The sequence below is a fragment of the Equus asinus genome, chromosome 19 (genome assembly GCF_041296235.1).
Source record: "Equus asinus isolate D_3611 breed Donkey chromosome 19, EquAss-T2T_v2, whole genome shotgun sequence".
Taxonomy (NCBI): Eukaryota; Metazoa; Chordata; class Mammalia; order Perissodactyla; family Equidae; genus Equus; species Equus asinus.
The window spans coordinates 15,162,529-15,173,334 of NC_091808.1; the positions used below are offsets into that span (position 1 = coordinate 15,162,529).

The 10,806-nt window shown below is 39.6% G+C and overlaps 1 non-coding gene across 1 annotated transcript; it reads left to right on the forward strand.

Annotated features, from left to right (window-relative positions):
• Positions 1-322: 322 nt before the first annotated feature.
• TRNAF-GAA (transfer RNA phenylalanine (anticodon GAA)) lies at positions 323-395 on the forward strand. Its single transcript has one exon. It is a non-coding gene; the product is annotated as a tRNA-Phe (tRNA).
• The last annotated feature ends 10,411 nt before the right edge of the window (positions 396-10,806 follow it).

Consider the following 10,806-nt stretch of genomic DNA (forward strand, 5'->3'; position numbering starts at 1 on the left):
AAATATTTAAGTGAACCATGCTGTCATTTTTTTCTGGGAAATAACCATATATTAGATGGAAATGCCAACTAGAGACATTTTTCTTTGACACGAAAGAAGTCCATGATTTATTTTTAAATGGGAAAATGATTGCAGGGCAGTTAAAAACATAACTGAGAAAAGTGAAATTATGTATTACTTCTGGCTTGTAAACACCTCTTTTATCATCTCCGTAATATTTGTTAAACGCCTACTTCCAACTAAACCTGAATATTGACCTTTTTTGTTAGTGTAAAACAAATATTATTCCATTATAGTTATGCAGGAGAAGACACCTGAACAGGCTGAAATAGCTCAGTTGGGAGAGCATTAGACTGAAGATCTAAAGGTCCCTGGTTCGATCCCGGGTTTCAGCATTGGTTTTAGATATTTACACTAAATGTAGTTTCCTGGCAATCTTAACCACATGAGCTTTAAGGGGAATATTTGGTTCTCATGCTTCGGATGGATCAATAGCTTTTCAGGGAGAGGTAGTGTCAAGTGTCCTGGGGGGTCTTTTTATTTAAACCCACCAACACTTTGTACTTCCTGACTGTCATAATAATAGCTAACTGATCTTGAGTATTTGCTGTGTCAAGATTTCTTCTAAGATCTCTGTATTAACTTATTTAAAATGACCACAAAAATTCTCAATAACTACTTGTTAAATAAATGAACGGTTTTGTGCCTGAGGCCTGGCGTGTGGTAGGCACACAATTAATGATTTTTACTTTATCATTATTATTTCCATTGGCTAGGAACTTTGAAGGCTGGGACTATGAGATGTGAGCTATTCTAAGGACCCTTCACCCCTCCATCTAACAAGGTGGTATTAAAGGCCATCATTTCCTTCTACCTTCTTAATTATTTTTACATTCTATGTTAACAATTCCTTGCTTGTATATGGTAAGGGTGAAAGGATAGTCTCCCACCAGGCTTTACCTTTCTGCAAGGAGACTTAGCTTCTATTCCAAAGGTTCTTACCTCGCATCCATAGGCAGCAGGAGGTCTTTGAAGTCTTGGAAACTGAATGCAAATTGGAGCGTTCATGCGCACAACTGCCTGGGGAGAATGTCAAGAGGTAGCTTTTTCGTCAAATTGTAGGTCTGTGACCTAGAAAAACTTTAGAAAAGTTAGACGCAAAAGATCTCCTCACCACAAATACCTGCTGATAATCTGTGACCCGACCTTTGAATTTTCCCGGGGTGCTGAGCGGTAGGACTTCCCTGGATTATTGTGTCTTGTCCCTGGTCCCTACTGTGAGATGGATTTCAGGAGGGAGCCCACGTTGTCCACAAACTTTTATTTTGTTTGGGTAGCGGTTCTTGGGGGCAGATTTCGCACAGTGAAGTAGATTTGACAGTTTTTGGAGGCCCTCCTGCTACTTCGGGGCACCCTCTTGGTGACCCATCCCCCGTCACTATGTTTAATCTGCAGAGTTGGGTCCCCCTGTTCCTAATTGTCTCTTTTTTGGGACATTAAGGGTGAAGCTTCCACATTATCCTTATTAGTCTATTCTTTTCCCTCTGCTTTCATTCTTGTTGACAGCTGAAAGCCAGAAGCAATACCAGGCAATGGCTACCTATTTTTTCATCTTTATATTATTTAATGTTTATCCCTTAAATGATATCATCATGTGTGAGATAATAGAAAATATATATTGGTCTTTGCCCCCGGTCCCTGCCACAGGGCTCCTGAAACCTTTGCAATTTCCTGGGTGATTGCTATGTCTTTTGTTCTAATGAGTTGACTCTTGGTGGGCTTCTGGATGGCTCCTGGATGAGGGCTGGTCACCAGAAAGACAAAGCCATAATTAGACACTTGGGATTTTCAGCCCCACCTCCATTCTCTCAGGAAGGGAGAAGGGCTGGAAATGGATTGAATGATCAATCGCGCCTAAGTGATGAAGGCTTCGTAAAATCTCAAAAGCATGAGGTTTAGGGAGCCTTCGGGTTGGTGAACACCTTCACGTCCTGGGAGGGTGACACACCCCAACTCCTCAGGGACAGAAGCTCCTGTGCTCAGGGCCCTCCCATACCTCACCCTGCGTATCTCTTCATCTGGCTGTTTATCTGTATCCTTTATCATATCTTTTAATAAACTGTTAAGATAAATAAGTGTTTCCCTGTGTTTTGTGAGAAAATAATCAAATCCAAGAAGGAAGAGGTCACAGGAACCTTTGATTTGTAGCCAAGTCAGACAGAAGTTATGCGTAGCCTAGGGACCTACATCTTGCAATTGACATCTGAGGTCGGGGGCAGTTTCACGGGACTGGGCCCTTAACCTGTGGGATCTGATGCTAGCTCTAGGTAGTGTCAGAATTGAGTTAAATTGTAGGACATGCATCTGGTGTCAGAAGTGTTGTGGGTGTGGTAAAGTGTGAGAGTAAAGGAGAAACAGGAGGACTGGCTTTTTCCAAACACCATGCCTTGGCTGTGCTTTAGTCAAGAAGTAGCATTTTCAGTTCATGCCAGACATTTGCCAGGCTTTAGGCGTTTACATAAAGTACAAATGCTGCAAGTTATTTTGTTCCGATCTCTCTTTTCCCCTGGGAATTTACCCATCCTTCCAGACAAGCTGTTCCATGAAGAATGGCTTGGTTTGGGGATAGGATTCCTACCATGAAGATGGAACTAGGGAGGGGAGATCCCATAGAAGTTTGAGGGCTAAAGAAGTGAGCCAAGTGCATGGAGAAACATGAAGGGTCCAACACCACAGTCTACTCCCAAAGTCCCCTGAGACAGAGGCAGGATCCGGGTCAAAATGATGAGATCATGTGTTCTAGGCCAGATGGGGTGGGAGTCTCAGGAAAGCAAATGGGGAACAAGCCTTCATGGGCAACAGGGGTAGGATGGAATAAAGAGCTATGGGCAAGATGGACAGCACTTTTCATTCTTCCTGATAATCTCTGCATCATTATTAAATGGGACTAGGGCTCTGTACTATTTGTGCACACTCGGGTACACAAACACTCTCACAGTGGTGTTGCTGTCTAAAGGGAATTTGGATTGCATTGACTCAAGAGAATCAAGTATATTTTAAATTTTTCATTGTTTTTATGATTATAAAAAGGTATAAACTACTGAAACTTTAAAATTTGTATAGAACTATATTGCTTAAGAAATAAAGATAGGTCTATCCTAATCCCAACCCTAGAGATAATCATTGTTTACAGTCTGGTGTCTATTATTTTTCCAGAATTTTTTCTATGCACTGCTAATATAAAATGAACGTGTATACACATAAATGCACTTGTATTTTATACAGGGATTAGACCAGGTCAAAATATTGTTTCACAATTTCTAAACAATTGGACTGAATGTCTAAAATAATGGAAGTTCATTTTCTTTGGTATGTTTTCCTTTCATTTCTTTTTTAATGGAAACAAAGTAAAATATTAAATGAGGCTAAGACACAAAAATTAAAGATCTAATTATAGCATAATCTGAACCAAAAAATCACACTTCTACAAACTCTTCAGTGAGGAGGGCAAATGGGTCTCATTGGTAGCAATGATGATAATAGGAAGAGGTAACATTTATTGAATTTATATTCTCTGTCAGGCCCCATTTTGAGCAATTTACGGAAATTAGTTCATTTAATCAGTGATGAGGAAATCTAAAAAGCAGGGAGCAACTTACAGACACTTATAGCAATTTAAGACTATTACAGAGGGAGCTCTGTGTGATGGAGTAGGAAGTTAACAGCATCATAAAGTCCAAGAAAGAGCCCGAGAGAACTGGCAGTGTGCAGAGGGTTTAGGGAAGATGCCGTCATTTATCTTTTCAAGACCAGGTGTCATAAATTGTGTATAAATACGATCTGTTCAGTAATAAATATATAACTCAATAAGTGGCGATAGCTCATATACCTGTCATTTAATTTGCACTCAGTGTGGTTTAATTCATGGTGGTACAAAAACACTTTTGTAATCTTTATTACTACTAATTATTATAATTTTCACGAAATCACTTTAAAAATGGCAGTGGTACATAAAGTAAGCTGGAATTATATTTACAAATCATTCTCTTTGAAAATTTAAAATATTGGCTAGAACTAATAACTTGGTCAACACGAACCTGTTAGAAACCACATAAACCGCTCCAAGTCTAGCATTTCTTCCTGCACTGGTTCATTTTATTTCTACATTTGGGATCTGTAATTTCAAGGAAGTGGAATAAAAATTGTGTTCATGCTTTTCTTTCCTTAGAGGGTGTGAAACTCTCCAAATTAACTCAGAAATGGATTCAACCTATTTCGTGGAAAGTCTGGCGGGTAATTTTATGGAGGTTGCTCAGTATAATAGAGACAATAGGGCTTTTGAGGTAAGCAAATGGAGAAAGAAAGAAGGACTGAGAAATGGAGAAAGAGCAGAAAAGAATAAGCAAATGTTCTCTTACTGAGACGGCTTAGAAATTAGCAGCAGATTAGAGAAAGTGGGCTGAAGAGTCTACTTTTCCAGATATCCAGGGTGTGGGCTTCTCCTTAGAAATAAAACTCATGAAAATGCATCTTCTGTCTTGAGAACCACTAATTGTTTAGTGTGGAACTGGCACAGGCTCAATGATGAGAATATCTTTTATCACATTATCATAAAATTCTATATTTCCACATTGACTCATCTATTATATTAAAATATCTAAAAGCTATTTCAAAACATATAATGATTACTCTGTTCCAAAATGCAGCCACTTCTTGTACTTTTGATTTAAAAAACTTAAAAAGTTGTCTTGATTGAATGTGAGACCATAAAGTTCATCTATATTTTTTTAACTCCATGAACCTCTATCTTAATTCTGTATTTTAAATAATTCCCATGTTTGGGTTCCTTTCACGAGAAAGTTCATTGTCTGGGTACAGCCAATGGAAAAGAATTATCACATAAAGACTAGTGCTGTGTACCTGACCCTTTCAAGAATTTCACACCAAAGACGCAGCTTCAAAGGGTCAAAAATGTATGAAATCATCAACATTTACTTTCATTCCCAATGAGATATACCTGGATAATTTTGTGCAACTGATGAAGCTCACGATTATCCTTTTTTTTCTTTTAGAAGTAGCCTCGATATTTTTTCCCCAGGATAATTAAGAGTAGAATTGACAAATGCTATATAATTAGAATATTCTTCACATAGTTTGCACGCTTGGCCTGAGTTTTTCTATCACTTTAAATAACTGAGTTGACTGGATAGGCATTTCTTATGTCTTTATGGATATGTAAGATCCGCATTTACCATCAATGCCTTTCCCAGTCATCTAGAAAACCATTCAGAGGTTACTTTCTAGTGCTGATAGAATTGTTCTACCAGAAGGCCAAGAGCATGCACTTCCATCTTTTGCCAATTTATTGGACTTGTAAAAAAGTAGATTTTCCCAAAATAAACATTTTTGCTCCCTAAATAGTTCCATATAATTAATGAATAATATTGAGAACACCTTACATAAACCAAGGGTTTAGCTGGCCTCAGCCCTAAGTCCTCTCTTCTCTTTCTCTTATACAATCCTTACATCATCCCCATATTAACCCCATTTTACAGATGAGGAACCAGACTTAAGGAGTTTCAGTAGCTTGCCCAGTGTCACCCGAACAGTGGCCAAGACAGCATTTGAACTTATCTGACCTCCAAACCCTGGCTTACTTGCCCTACTATGTTCTTATCTTGATGGATGGCCTGTTAATCAATTCCACATGTCGTCAGATTAGACTAAAGACTATATTAATCCAATGATTTCATTCTTACCTTCTTTTTCTAGATTAATGTTCACACAATCATGAGGACAGCATCAATTTTCTGAGAACTGATTATGTGCCAGACATTCTGCTGGACAGTTCCACATATTTTATCTTATAAACTTGTAATGATAGCTCTGGAGGTGAGAATTATTGTCTCCACGACTCTAGGTAAGGACATTGATATTCAGGGAAGTAATCCATCTTTGGTCACACAGCAAACAGGGCCAGGGCCAGGATTCAGCCCACCCCTGCCACAATAATGTCTTCCTGGAGCCGATGACGTCATTTGATGAAAGCCAAAGTTCTAACTCATGTCCACACTTTGCCCTTGACCAACCAGCCAGATTCTTTTCAGCACATGTTGGCTTGTTTTTTAACAAACCACATCCAATAATTCTAGGTGGATTTTTATGGGAAGTAACTAAAGGAGACATTTGAAAGACTAGACTTTTCTCTTTGATCCTTAATTAATTAATTAATTTTAATTTTAATCTTTTTTTGCTGATGAAGATTAGCCTTGAGCTAAAAACCCATGCCAATCTTCCCCTATTTTGTATGTGGATCACTGCCACAGCATGGTTGAAAAGTGGTGTAGGTCTGCACTCAGGATCTGAACCCACTAACCTGGGCTGCTGAAGTGGAGTGTACTGATCTTTAACCACTAGGCCACTGGCCTGGCCCCTAATTTATTTTTTTTTAAGTTGCCAAGTATACTTCTGTTGTTATTGTTGTTGTTTTTTAAGGAGCTCTACCTTTTGGTCTAGGACAGAGAATCTCAGAACAGCCTTGAACACGTGTGGGTCAGTAACTGCAGACTTCAAATCTTCTGGCATGCTACTTTTTTAAAAAAATAAAAATTAGTCTCTCATCTGAGAATACACTAAAATTAAATATGGAGGTTCCTCTTGCATTAAGGGCTGGAAAGTTGTTTGAAAACCTTATGGTTTTCTTTATCTTGACCCAAATGTATATTTCTACTTTGGAAATTGACATTCGTGCCTGGAGAGCCTCAGAGAACTGAGGGAAAACCAGTTCTTCCAGGTCACCTGATACAGTGCCATTCAGGCAGTGTGCACTCGCCAAACATGTTATTGAAGGCTTCAACCTTCAACCAAAAACGCCTAATCTATGCCGTGTAACAAGGGAGCTTTAACCATGTCTTGTGATCCTACTCCCTGGCACTCCTCCATGTGTCAGCTACAGGGCGGATGTTGACCCGCCTGAAGGTAGGTTTGGCGGCTGAACCCTTCTGAATGGAGGTAAGCTGAGTTTCAGGCTTCAGAGTTTGCCAGACCCATCAAAGCCCATTTTTACTGCCTAGCTGAAAAGACTACCTTGCGTCTGAGATGAAGGACAATTTTCGTGCCACGTCATTTTCTCTGTTCCCTCCTTTGGACTGTCCTGGGATGCTGATTGTTCCTGCCACCAAAAATGTACTTTCTTATGGTCTCTACACAACCTTCCAGATTTAGCTCAATTCCTGGCTCCTCTAGGAGCTTCCCTTACTCAACCCCACAGTGATCTCCTATCTGGAGTTTCAGGAGCAGCTAGTTTTCATGTATTTGCTATCTTATGTCCTATCGTTTTATCTAGACTCTTTGCCTGGGACATGCATGCTGCCTTACACTTCTGTTATGTATCACAGTATTGAGAATACAGCAAATGACAGTCAAAGTCTTATAACTTTAGAAACTCTTGAAAATATATTATTTACTCACAGGCCAACGAGCCAGGGATCCTGGGCCATTGCCAAAGCAAATGAGCAGCTGTGAGAAATGTGTCTCACACAACGGACTTTTGACTTTTTTTTTTTTACTACCCTTACGACTCACTTAAGCGGGTTGAGACTGTTTTGGTCATTTTCTACAAGCAAAAATCCAAACAGGCCATTGCCTTTACAATCATCTTCCAGGCCAAGTGACCTGGTATCCTACCCTGTAGGAATCCATATTATTTGAATTTGTATCTACCTTGAATAACAGCAACCACCACAAACAAGATACAGAATATTTCCATCACCACCCCACCAAATTCTCCCAGCCTCTATATTTAACCTCTTCCTCCATGCCCAGGCCACCACTGATCAGTTTTCTGTCACTATAGCTTTGCCTTTTCTAGAATGTTCTAAATGGAATTATGCAGTGTGTAGCCTTTTAAGTCTGCCCTCTTCCACTTAGCCTAATGCATTTGAGATTCACCCATGTCATTACATGTATTGGTAGTTTATTTCTTTTCATCTCTGGGCTTTCATATTCTCTTAGAAATTATTGGAATCTTGGTTTTAGGGAGTGTGGGGATCAGAGGTCACTACTGAGAATCCATGTACAATCATGACCAATGCCTCCCTTGGTTCACCCATCTATGATAGATATGCAGTGGCTGCATATCTAATATTTAACAAGGAGGGTCTTCCATGCCAAGTTACAAGAAATACGTGGAAGGACTGGCTGACGCTTCTTCAGAAGGCTGGGTAGCCGAAGGCGGTAGAGTGGTGCCTGATGACATCTGAAATTTACATTTGGGGGTTAAGAAATGGAGACATAGAGGGCACTAGGTTGTGCATTCCTCAATCTCTGCGTGCCTTTGGGAAGGAATAGTCCTTTTTTTAACCTACAGTAACTTAATTACTGTAGTTTGATTGCACATCCCTGTCAAATATACAAATGTAAATATAAAAAGATAATTATGGAGAAGAAAGTTGACAGGAAAATAAGAGACACTTTAGTGTTCCTAATATAGTTGTCACACATCAACGTTCCCAAATATCTTGCCTAGGACAGAGCTAGAAAATTTCTTGAGACTATGTCTCAAGGATGTTCGTACTTGGAAAATCCAAAATCTAGTTCCAAGATTGTTTTTAGTCTTTTGGAACCATAATTTCCCAGAATCCAAGCCTTCCCTGCTCTGTCTCCATGGCTGTCACCCACTCTCAGTTGGATTAGTAGGACAGCCTCCACCGTGTCCATGTCTTTCCTCTGGCCCCCAGCTTTATTCTAACCCAGCAGCTGTAGTGATCCCTAAGGAACAAAGCAGATCTCGCAATCCTCTGCTCAAAACCATGCAACCTTCGCTATTTACCTTAGAGAAAATGCCATTGTCCTTACGAGAGCATGCCGGGTCCCACCCAGTCTGACCTCACTCCCGCTACCCTCGCCCCAGTCACTCTGGGGCAGGCACACTGGCTCTGTGATGTTCTAGACATGATCTTCCTTACTCCCTCACCTCCTTCAAAGCTTTTCTCAAACCACCTTCCCAATGATGCACACTCCGTCCTCCCCATCTAAAATTGTAATCTGTTCCTCAACCTCATTCCAGGCACTGTAGATCAACTTTACTGTATTTTTTCCCTATTTGCAGGGGGCTATAAACTATTATGATGATGCATAGACTCTTGATATAACTGCTAGACTTTAGATAAATCACATTTCTAAACTGTTATTCATAATTCTGATTCTTTGGTTTAGTCTCCAGCCAAACACTGTGATAGATGTGGGGATGAGTGTTTAAACAGGAACATGTGCAAAGATGTTGGGGAAGCTCTGAAAATGAAGCAGGAAGGCGATAGGGGAAAGATCAGGGAAAAATTCAGAAGAAGTAGTCTCTGAGTTCAGAGAGAAGGATGAGCAGAAGTTTGCAAATCAGACAAAGAGAGCTGTATTGCTCTATGTAGAAAAGAACAGAAGTGGAAAAGGCAGACAGCTGTGGAACCACCTGGGGGTATACCACAGAAGTAAATATAGCTTGAAAGATGAGTGGACGTGGAGGTGGTGTCACAATGGCAGGAGATAAGGTTGGACCAGTGGGTGGGGCCAGATCACAAGGTTGGACCAGTGGGTGGGACTAGATCATAAAAGGCCTTTACACCCTACTGAGGAGTCTGGACTTGATCATACAGGGTCAGTAAAGCAACTTAATTTAGAAAGAACTGCATTTCTCAAATGCTAACTTGTTGAATATTAGGGATTTATCTTAGTTTGACTATGACTTTTTTTTTAGGGAAAAGGAAGAGGGACTACGACTTCTTTGATCAAGAAATGTTTCTGTTTCTCTACTTAGTCTAAATCCAACATCTTTTATGCACATAGGAAGTTGAGGCTCTAGAGAACAGGGTCTCAGTGCACACTTTCAGCTGCATAAGAAAGAATATTATGTATATAAATTTTATTGTCTAGACATATGCATACATCAAATGAAAAGCTATTTTGCTTGTCATACTGTCTTTAGGTGGTGTGGCAAGGAACCCATAATTCAGCATATTAAAGAGATTTCTCTGTAAGAAATAACCATAATGAGATAACTGGATTTTCAATAATTCCTTTCTTAAATTGCAGAGGTTCCTTTAACTTTTTCAGCAAATCAAGATTTTCAGAAGTAAACAAAGCAAAATAAAGTCCCCACAATCTTTCTCTTTATACCTCCTCATTTCTGCTCCCCAGGATCTAAAATGCAACCTCTTTAAACCCCCAAACTTTTTTTGCAGTTTTTTTCTTTAGCAATGTTTAGATATCTTTGAGTCTGAGTTCAATGGCCTCTCAGTGGCCCAAGCTGTTCAGGTCACCAATGAGTTCTACAGTGGCCTGAGTGTGACAAGAAGAAAAATTGTCTTTCCCAATGATTTCATTGATCCTTGGAATGCTCTGGGAGTCATAAAAGACATCAGGGAAGATTTGCCCGCTGTTTACATTGAAGGTAACACAGTCATGAATAGCCAGAGATACAAAAGGAACCATTTTGTTAACTATTGGGCTTAAAGGTTTTCCTACAAGTGCTTTCAGTAATCAAGTGATATGAGGTCACGTTCTTTCAGGAATCCTATTACTCATTAAAATGAGCTGTTTTCTCTAGATATGCCTGAATGCTAGGCCAATGATGCATCCAATGATCAATGACTGACGATGTGTCTGCCTAGCTCTTGGTGCAATAAATTCATGGGGGATGCAAGGATCTATTGATCAAAAATTAACTTTTGCATGTTGGAAATTACTGAAGTGAGCTTTAAAATAATCAAAATAATCCACTTTTAGTGTTTGATGAGATGTTCAATTTTTATCCCC